The following is a 12,038-nucleotide window of genomic DNA, read 5'->3' on the forward strand; positions in this document are numbered from 1 at the left end:
GTTTCTACGTACGTAAAAGTATGGCGAAACATTTCACGTGCTTCGTTCTCTGAAAGACTCGACTGGTATCCCGGGTTCAGGAAGGACATCGGCCCGGTTTTCACCAACCGTGCGTGCGGTAAACATATAGAGTCGAAATTCAAAGAGAGAGAGAGCACGCCATTTACAATCAAACATAAAAAAGGAGAAGGGAACGGGCGGCGAGCAAACGGATCCGCGGTATGCAAGAGCGATTCCCCGCTCTTTCGGGGTCGTTACCCCTTTTTGGATTTAGGTCGCCGCCTCAAGGGCGCTCAACTTCCGTATCGTCGATGGGAAAATTCGTTCGGTTATGCGTGTCCCAAATTTTTGGGTATTCTCCCGCTCGAGCAAAATGACGTATATGGCGTATTATAAACGTGAGAACTATTATTATTTTGTCGCAATGGGGCTTTAATCCACAACGTGACATGAGGACATTAGTCATATATAGGGACAATCGGACACGTTTAAAAACGACTGAATAATTATCGAGTTTTGTCAATAATGCCATAACAATTAACGAGAATAGATTTGAGTGAACTAAAAATTGATAAAAAATAAAAATTTTTTTCTCTTTTTTCAATTTTTTAATTCTATTAAAATTAATGGGATAATTTTAGTCTTTTCTTCCTGCAATTTTGGTAATATTGTTCGTCCATAGTTCTCATAGTGGAATCTCGCGTGACCTAGATACGATCCCGTTTTCGTACGCGCGAGTTTAGAGCGTTTCCAATACGTGATAGTAAATCGCGTGTACGTAGGTAGGCACACGGCTGGCGTAATACACGTGCAAGTGCCAGTGAAACTAGAGAAGATTCTTGTTAGCCATTCAGCTGTACCTGGCACGCCCATTCATCCCCCTCACCAATACCTTCGCAAGAAAGTTCCTCGTGAAGTACTTCCGGGTTGGAAACTAACTTGCTAAACCGTTGAGAAATCAGCAATAACCGTCTACTTACTTATTTACATACTCTTTATTCTCGTACAGCATCATCGTAAATTTACTGCGTATCTTTGAGTGAAATAGGCAATAGATTGAAATTAGACAACAGACAAAATAATATTTCGTATATTATAAAATAATATACGAGAAAACAAACCGAGTCGAGAACGAGCAAAGATGAAAGAATTTTTGAAAATTAAATTTGTACAAAAAAATAAAATTGACAGAACATTTCGCCTTTAAAAATTTGTTTCAATCAAAGCAATCAAAATATAAATATATAAAATAAATAAATAATATTAAAAACAAAAATTAATAGAAATTAATAAAAATTCTTTCCGTAAAGTTAAATTTCTTTTTAAAGGTTAATATATATTCTATCTTAAATTTTCCAGTTTTAATGTAATCTTTTGTATTCTCCAATTATTCTAAAAAATTAGACTAATCATTCTCTCTCTCTCTCTCTCTCTCTCTCTCTCTCTCTCTCTCTCTCTCTCTCTCTTTCTCTCTCTCTCTCTCTTGCTCTCTCTCTCTCTCTCTCTCTCTCTCTCTCTCTCTCAATTTCCTCTGCAAAAGAATCAACAGCGTTTTTATAAAACAATAAATAATATTTTTCTAATTTTATTTCTAGCTCTTTTTTCGGCAAAGTAATTTTCGATATTTAAACGATGATCTGTTAAAAGATATACATTTTGAAAATAAGTATATTAGAAATATTATTTTCATACTGAATTTATTGCTTGTTTTATTTGTTTATTCACTACACAGAAATGAACTCTCATAAATTTCATTTTATAAATTTACTGCGTACGTTATTAAATTTATCTACGATTGTAAATCTCCAAATATTTTTTTCCAAAATTTTTTTGTCGTTCATATTATTGACTTTCTTAAGGATTCCTTTTCAGATTAGATTAAAATTTCTAAGCATGTTACAATATGTTTCTGAATTGTTGTTGACAAATTGCTCCTCAGGAGAATATCAGATATTACCAAAGAAAAAAGACATAAAATAAACAGTAAACAGCTTCACCTTATTTCATGAAGCAAGAATCTTGAAAATCTGGTTTCAAACAAAAAAAAGGAAAAACAACATGTATCTACAACCCTAAAGCTGTTAAATTAAAAGTTCAAATACGCATTCATACGCATACATGCGTATACATGTGTCCGACGAATCTCAGGCATGTCGGCTTCTAGGAATTCATAGGCGTAGAATTAACTCTAGAATAAACTTAGAAAATCAGTCTATACAAATTTTTCTTAAAATTATTGTAAAATTACGTATAATATATAATCAATTTAACGTTTAAATCTGTCTATAACATCTATAATATCTAATCTAACTATAATATCTTTTAAACTTAAAATAATTTATATAACAAAAAGCAAAATAAAATCGAGACTAATAACTTATAAGAACAGCCTTTATAAAACTATCATAAAATTTTATGAAATTTCTGCCAAACTTGATGATGATTGATTGATTCTATTAACAATAAGTAATTTTAGAAATTATTAAAAATCTATACATCGTTATTGTAATATAATACAATTAAAATATAATACAATTAAAGTTCAGTTTTCAATATAATTTAAACATTAAACAGAATTTTCTTCACTTATTTTCATAAGTTTCTTTATAAATAATAAAAAATATCAAAAAAATGTTCATATGAATCACACAAATATGAACATCTCTATTTAAAACATTTTACATTATTATATTATACCGTTATTACATTATACTGTTTTCTAGTTAAATTATACATATAAATTATACATATTAATTATAAATTGTACAAAATAAATTATATCTAGAGTTCTTTATTAAGAAATTATGATAATTAAGAATTCTTTTACATTCACACACAAAATCCAGTTATAACACTTACAAAGATTTCAAAGAATTGTAATATTCTTTATTATTTAAGAAGTGATTTCTACTTTATGATTTTTTTATCTCATTTTTTTATCTTTATATACAAGTATTATACTTATTATTAGGTAAATATTAAACCTAGTATTAGGTTTTTAATTAAACTTATAATAAAAAAAACTTTCTTATTTTGCATTAATTTTTAATTTTTCTGCAATTAATCAGAATCAAGCTCGAAATGTTTAAATTACACAGTTTGCATCTATTATGGCGAACTAGGACTTATACTATCGGAAACGAAGCCTGCGTTTCCCGCGTCGAGTTTTCGTGAGAGGCAAAAAATGTGGGGAACTGATGGAGGGAAAAAGGAGAATTGGAAGGAGGGGAAACACAAGGGTGGGATATATCTGGGAGCGGAAAAAATTTTTTTCACGATTTGGACGTTGCGTGACAGAGCAAGTCAAGTGAAGAAGTAGGCGAGTGAGAAAGTAGATAGGGAGTGAAGGAGGGGTTGAAGTTTAGGAGAGAGAAAAAAGGAGAAATAAATAAAACCACTCCTCGGTGACGTTCCTCGCAGGGTGATCAGATGGAGGGTGCATTAGCCCGCGCTTTTTCGACACGAGCTACCTCGCAGATTCTAATTGGTCGATAGGCAGGCAGCCATCTTCCGAATGGGCGTAGCCATGTAGTTAATGCGGGGTGACTCACCCTACATACCGAAAAGTACCTATACCTCTCGAGCAACCCCTCTCGCTTCCATCGGCCCTCTCGCTCCATCTATTTATCTCTGTCTTGAGTTCTTTTCCATGAATAACGTCTCTCCTTTTCCACGCTCGTCTTTCTCCTCCTCCTTCCTCTTGATTTTGCTTCTTCGATCTCTGTCTAATCTTTGCTTAACTGATGTTTATCCTTATTCATCTTATTTAAGACGTTTCTTTCTATTTTTAATTATTTACATTCTGTATTTTGATCTTTTAAATAAATAAATCTCTTTAATTTCTTTTTATAATTAGCATTATTATAATTTCAAGTTAGAAATAAAGATAATTCTTTTTATTATGCATAAGCACATAAATCTCTTATTACTATTTTGAGAATTCAATTAACTTTTAATTCTATTTATAGTTTTCTTATCGAAATCAATTTTACAAACACCGACTTACATTGCAATTATCATTTTTAATATAATTCGGTTATTCTATAATTTATATTTATACATAAGAAAAATATTAATATTTATATCAATACTTATATATAACGTATTACTTTGTATCTTCATGAAAAATATGCTTTTCTATATTTTTTCCTTACTAGCTTTTTCTTCTTACATTTTATTCTTATTTTATCTATTTTTACATATTTTTTCATTTTTTTAAAATTCCTTTAGTTATACTTGTATTAAATAGCGTTGTACTGTCCGATTTTCCATCGAATATTTCGATACTTTCACTCATGATTCAACGTTTTTCTTTCTCCCTCGATGTCTTTTTCATTGTCCTTGTTCTTCATGTTATCTCACTTGATCCACTACTTTCCATCCTTTACTATCTCCTGCTACCCTCCTTCGACGCTCTTGCTATACTCACTCCCTGAAACTTTCACGGTCGCCACCCTTGAAACATCTATACAACCATGATCGAAGCGAGAGAAAGATAGACAAAGAGAGAGAGAGAGAGAGAGAGAGAGAGAGAGAGAGGAGGGGTCGCATACCCGGAACAACTTTCCCTCGCCGATTTTCAGCATGTGGATAGGGGAGGAAGCACAGGGCTGGCTTACCAACGCCAGCGATTTTCGCGGTTGACGACTACGAGTTTTTCTATGGAAACGCCCGTCCATTTTCCCTTATTTTCGGACAAATATTTGCGGAATTATAATTTCGAGAAAATATACAATTTTGGTTTTTTGTGACATTAATCGTTGAAGATTAATATTGATAGATTCGTTTTACTTGATGATGCATACGTTTTGAACAAATGATATACTGTGTGTAAAATAAAAAAAGACTCAAAAATACTCAAAAAAGTCTTCTAGTAATATCTGTAGTATTTAATTCTTTATTTGTTATTTATATTTATCTCACATACGTTAATATAAAAACTATAATTAAAAACTTATAATTTAATCGCATTTTTCATGATTTTTCAAGATTCATTAAAAAAAGAAAAATAAAGAAGAATTGATTAAAATCACGATATGCACAAGCAATCAAAAGGCGAAATCGCACAAATATTTTTCGGCGAGGAACAACAAAAAGAACCTGAAACAACAACAAAAAAAACCTATATAACAATTTATGTAGGTATACGAAGCTTATATACTTGAGTATACATTACGTATATATGTATCGTGCACACGGTTACGAAAGTATACAAAGAAATAAACAGTAAACTTAATATGTACTTATTTATGAGACGTATGAATGTCCATTGCACTCAAAATGCATCATGTATGAAGTGCATTATTCTTGATGAGACGGTATCGTTTCACCATGGGATAGTATCTCACCAATGCGGCGATGCACAATGCACGTGTACAGAATATTGCCGTCCCTCTTTCCCTACCACGAGTGCATTCTCCAATAGAAAACAGAATGAGCGATATAAAGAGATTCGGTATGTCTGGAAACATGGAAAGAACAATTTTGTTGGAAAATCTAAAAATTTAATTAAATACACAGTTGTAAAATTTGTGTATTTTTATGAAAACAAAATTGGCGATTAAAGTATTTGTGTTAAGTAATCTATATGTAATAATCTATATGTTTATGTGTTTTTTAATTTTAATTTAACACATGTTTGCTATGTTAATTGACCTCAACAAACATAAAATGTAAAATGATTAAAATGATTTTAAAAATATGTTAGCGTAACACAATTTGCACATATTTATTAAATATTTTAAAATTTACAGAAAAAGAATGTTGATTATTCTAGCATAATAGGAACGGGAATAATTGTGCGTTATTTATTTATTGTTACTTTTATCATAAAAATTATATTAATTGTACACATAATAAATTTCTAATTATTAAAATCAAGATTTTCTTGTTCTAATTTCTTTTTTATTTAAATATTAACAGTGTTATATAACATATAATATATATAATAAATATAATTAAACATATAAATTTGAATGAACAGTTTAAGATACTTAAACTACACACATTTTCATAAATGTACAGATCTAAAAGTAATTTTATTGAATCATCGAAATTATTATATATAGGACGCTTAAACATAATAATAATGCTGCAAAATTTTTTAATCTTCTAGCAATCAATTTGAATACTATACAATAATAATTTTAAAAGTCCAACAAAATTATTTTCAGATTTGTATCTGGCTAAATTTTTAGATTTGCTAGCAAAAGTGTTCTTTCTATGTATCTTTTTTCTTTGATATTTCTAACAATCAATTAATAAAATTTTATCTCTGTTACGTATAAATATAAATCTCAGTAGTTTAATTAATCCTTGCAAATATTTATATGGCTTATGTTTACACGATTTAATCATCAAGTACTTACAAATAATTAAAATGCATGATTAAAAATGCATGATTTATTTTAAATAAATATATGTACTTTTAAATTATATAACAACCGAGTTTATGATTAAAATGTTGTTACAATTTAATTAATTTGAAGAGGAGCATATATAAGTTTTAATAACATATTTGAACAAGTAGATACTTATCTAATATGAAAAGAAAAGAAAGAAACTGTATAATATTATGCGTATAAAAAAATTCAATTTACAATTTTATATATAACCTCGAACAATAGAACAAAAATATCACTTTCATTCATCTATATCTATCAATAGTATTAGCGATAGAACTAAAATAAATATTTTATAGATAAGCAATTGATAGCGACATAGAATGTCATTTCCTCGAAAAAACAAAACAACAACAATTTTCAATAATGATGCTATGAGAGACGTAATAGGACGAAAATAGAAAATAGTTGAAGCCTTCTGCTATTTATCTACATGAATAACGTAAAAATAATCTGATAAAGACGAATAGTCTACACGTGGCACTGATGCCCGATACTGCTATAAAGTGCATTATCCCCCTTCTATCCCCACTCGTGCGCATCATCTCCCTCTCTCGATGCAGCCCCTCCAATGACCATGAAACCACCACCATCGCTATCGTTGCACGGGCGCTTGTTGGCTCCCCTCGCGGGACCGGCAGCGACGAGTTGCATACGACATGCGATGTACCGATGCACATCGTCAATTCGACAAAAGAGGGGGCCGCCGCGAGGGCGCCTCCCCTGCTCACTCCCCCTTTTTCAAGCTCATCGTCGGACGTATGACTTCCGGGGAGCAGGAGGATTATGTCCGTGTCCTCGCCGCTGGTTTCCACCAATCCGACAACGCAACGCGTAACAATAATTCGCGATGCGTGTGCATGTGCATCACGTTGCATTGTACGACATTGAATGAGTCTAGATGGATATCATTAATCTCGATCAGAAATCGATTAAAATTCACACTGTTAGTTTTAAGGATGATATTTTTTAATAAATATTTTAATAAATATTTTCTACATAGCAATCGAAAAAAATATATACATAAATGAATTAGGCTTTATTTAGAATAGTATTAAGCTTTCTTTTACTTATTTTATATATTTAAAAAAAATGGTTTAAAAATGATACAAACATATTTTGAAATTTAGTCTTATTAAAAAAAAAATCTCTCTTTCTTTTTTTCTCTTTTATTATATACTAGAAGAAAACTTACATCTAAACATAGATGTCTGTACAAATAAAAAATAGTTAATACTTAAGTCGTCATTTAATTGTGTCTTATCAATTTCTTTCGTATTACTGAATATAAACCATATTTAACAATAAAAATATGAAATAAGTCTAAGATAATATTCTTTTAATTTCTTCTTTAATAACAGTTTGTATGATCTTAACTTACAAATTTTTTCTAATTTTAAAAAAGATACGAATTAGAAGTTCAATTGCTCAAATTATATCTTTTATATTTATAAAGAATTAAACGTGATATCTTAAACATCAAGAAGCAATTTTAGCATTAGCTTACGTATATAAATTCGTATCAAATAAAAAATTCAATTTAAATCTAAAATAGAATAATATTGATTCCTATATTTATTACCATAAAACTATATATTAAGAATATCCATATTAAAATATCATATAATAAAATTTCATATTGTTTTGGAATACAAGATTAAAATAAAATTCGGAAGAAAATAAACGAATAAACAGTTGATCATTTAATAGTATAATCATAATAACTGATAATAATTTATCTTTCTTTTAAAGATATTTCACAATTTGTGTGCATTTAACGAAATAGTTAATCAATTCTAAAATGATAATCATGTTTCGTTTTCTTTGCCACAATAATACAATTTTCATTATAATATTTTATAGAAATTTATGTTCTACAAAGTTCTACAAATATTCTACAAAAAATAGCTTTAATTAATGATATCTTTGTATATATTTCTATAAGATTCTTGTAGTATAAAAGCTTTAAAACGTAAAATTACGACGTAAAATGTAATCTATAAATGTACCGTTTGCATCTTTTTAATTTCTTAACTTTAATAAATCAAGTTTTTAGCAATTTTTAGCAACAAAATTTAATAAAGTAATATTTGCGATTGCGAATTTTAGACCGCCATTCGTACGCTGCATCCATAACTGGCGCCCCGACCTGCCCCTTTGCTGACCATATGCACAGAAGCACATGTACATACATGTACTCACACATGAAAATTGCCGAAAACATCGCCATAATCGCAATTGCGCAAATACTATTTTAAAATCGCTTTTTTTATCGATAAATCTCGATGTCAATGTTTCTCTTCTTTGTATCAGCTTGATATAATAGCATACATATTTATTTTAATATATAATTAGGAATAATGCATACTCTCCTATATAAATTTCGACATAAATATACATTTGCAAGACTTATACAGGATAAACATTAAAAACTATAGAATAAACTTAATATTTAATTGATAAAAAGTAACATAATTCAAATCGTAGATTCAATGTGTATAATCTCACAATCAATCAATTACGTCGTTAAATATACATCTATGTTTATGTGATAATAAGTCTTGTTTTTCAAAAGAGAAGAAAAGGAAGAAATTAGAAATTCGTAAAAATAAAAAGAAAAACTTAAAAAACTTAAAAACTTTAATAAAAAAACTTTAAACTTAAAAAATTTAAAAAATTTAATTATTCCGAAAAATGTAATTTTTGCATTCTTTTGTCGCAAACATGGATATGAACATATAACAAACAAATATGTTTCAAATACGAATCCAATTTTTTGCTCCAAACGTAGAATCAGGAAACGTTAACCGTCGGAATTGCAAATTACTCCCATCGCATGTGATTATGTCATTTTAACACGGCGCGACCACAGAATAGATTACGTTAAAAGTCTAGCCATTCTCCATCTGGTATAGGACATTCCGGAAAGGTGGCTAGAACTAACGGCTACGAGATACAACGGTCGGGCCCGAGGAGAATTCAAATGGTTGCAATAAAAGTTCGAATTAAGAGGTATTAGCAACGCACGACGTACGCAAAGAAAGATTAACTGTCGAAAGACAGAGGCAATTCGTTGAATTAAAACGTCCCTTCCATATATATATATGAGTAATAAAATTTCGGGACAAGGGTTACGATTTTTGATAATAAAGATGTCCCTTCAAATTGAAACTAGAAAGAAGTCATCGCTATTTCACGAAGACAAAAAACTAAATATTTTCAAAACATATTTTACTTAATTTATATTATAATTGTTTTTATATATAAATCGTTTTATAATATTTTTACTTTATCTATTACTACAAATTATTATGAAAATTATTATGAAAAAAAATTTAATAATTTTGAGATCATAAAATTTACTAGAAACTTGATAAATATTAATAACTTCTATATTTTTACAAAGCTTTAAAATCTTTTCCGGGTTCAGATTTATTTATGTTTGTTAAATGCTATGAAAGTCATATAACGCAATAATAATTAATTAAAGTTTAAGAAAGAAATTTCTTCATACAAAGTGCAACGACCGTCCAATAAAACTCTAATAAAACTTTGGAAGTAGCTTGTTTTCACGAGTTCTTCCTCATCTTCGGACGAGTGTGTCTTCACGGTAGCGGAAGACAAGGTGGCAGTACCTTCACTCGTAGAAAAAGAGCGAAGTAGAAAAAAAAGAAGGGAGAGGCGAAGCAAGGAGGCAAAGCGTAAAGGAGTGAGCAAGAGGATAAAGGAGAGATAGAAAATGAAAGTGAGAGGGAAAGAGAGCGGGGAAGTGCGAAGGAGAGAGAAGATAGGAGTAGATCCTTCAAAAAGGGAACTCCCGGCAGCCTCTCTGAATATTGTCATCGCGAGATCCATCCGTGAGATCCGCTTCTTTTGTGCACCGCCAACTTTTTTCTTCCGATTTCACGGCGGCATAATGGATTCCCCGATCCTTTGGATGCGCTCGTTACCACGGCATTCGTAACGGCCGCAGCTGTCTGACTAGAACGCGATAGCGCAATATGTATATATAAGTACGTAGATCCTCAGCTACGTATCTATTACTTTACTACATACTTTACACACTTTATTGCATAGAGTAGAAACAGAATCGAGAATGTTAACCTTTGAATTTGTAAATTATACGTATATTAGTTACAAATCATATATAATAAAGAGTATCAATTAAATCCTACTGTTGGAAAATATGTGTTAAATTTAACAATATGTCCCAAACGATCTATTCAATTTTATATAATTATATAATTATTTATATAATTATTTATATAATTGTTTTTTGTCATTTTGTCTTTTAATTTAACATTATGTAAATGTGTAAATAGACGATGGTATTATGTTGATATTTAAACAAAAAAAAAGTAATCTTGAGCTTAATTACAAGTTTATTATGTGTACAACTAACGTAATTTTTATGATAAAAGAGACATATAAGTAACATAACAGATTTGTGTTAAACTTACACGTAAATATGTAGATTACTTAATACAAAAACCGTATTTAGCAAGTAATTTTACAAAAATATACAAATTTTCCAACTATATATATTTTCCTAAAATTGTTTATAATTTTGTTTCTCTTTGTAATTTTATTGATGTTGATTTTGATAGTGATTTGTTTTTATAGTAAGGTTCATTATATTTCATTATATTCATTATATTTATTTTCATTTGTATATCATGGTTTTAGAACAATTAATAAGGTAGATTTTAATCTAAGAAGAAGGTACATTAAGAAATATATGGTTATTATATACATTTTTTTCCTTTATTATGTTTGGTATTAAATTTAATAAAATTTATTCCAAAAGCGGAATCAAAAGGATATATACATGCTATGATCTCTTTTATTGCGAAAAATTACAAATTACAAATACATATTATTTAAATCTAATTTCTTAACTTAAATCTATAATTTCTTCCTTCCATTTCCTTTTCATAACGAAATGGAACTTTAAAACTTTAGAAACATAAGTGATTGCATAAGTGATAACAAATTGTAAGAATATTTATGTTGTTAATAAACTTGAAACATAGAAATTTTTCTTCTTCTTTTTTTAAAACTTTATTTAACTGCATGCCAGTTTATTATGTCGTCTTGGAATGCAGTATTAAAAGACGAACTAAATTCACATTATTAAATTCATCATTACTTTAATATTAAGGCATCTTGTAAACTTACAACAGATTTTGCAAAGAATTGCGAAAAAGTCAGCTCAAACAGAATTTAAATCCAGATCTTCTATATTTTATACATTTAATAATTTAATCCATAAATCTTTCAATCATAAAATATCTATAAACGTGTTACAATTATGTGATACAAACTGATGCTGCTTTATAAAATATTTCATAAAAACTTCAAAAATTACGTATGTGTGTGTGTGTGTGTGTGTGTGTGTGTGTGTGTGTGTGTGTGTGTGTGTGTGTGTGTGTGTGTGTGTGTGTGTGTGTGTGTGTGTGTGTGTGTGTGTGTGTGTGACTTTTGCAAAAATTGATAAGTTTATTTTAACTCCGTGAAACCCAAGAAAGGGCAACTTCCATAAATAATATAGGACGTTTCGTACGTACAAAAAGAGGGAAATGCATCGACGTACGTGTGCTACGGCATATTTTGCTAGGGCTAGATCCGCTAGAGAAA

The sequence above is a fragment of the Pogonomyrmex barbatus genome, unplaced genomic scaffold (genome assembly GCF_055798465.1).
Source record: "Pogonomyrmex barbatus isolate J1 unplaced genomic scaffold, ASM5579846v1 scaffold3, whole genome shotgun sequence".
Lineage (NCBI taxonomy): Eukaryota > Metazoa > Arthropoda > Insecta > Hymenoptera > Formicidae > Pogonomyrmex > Pogonomyrmex barbatus.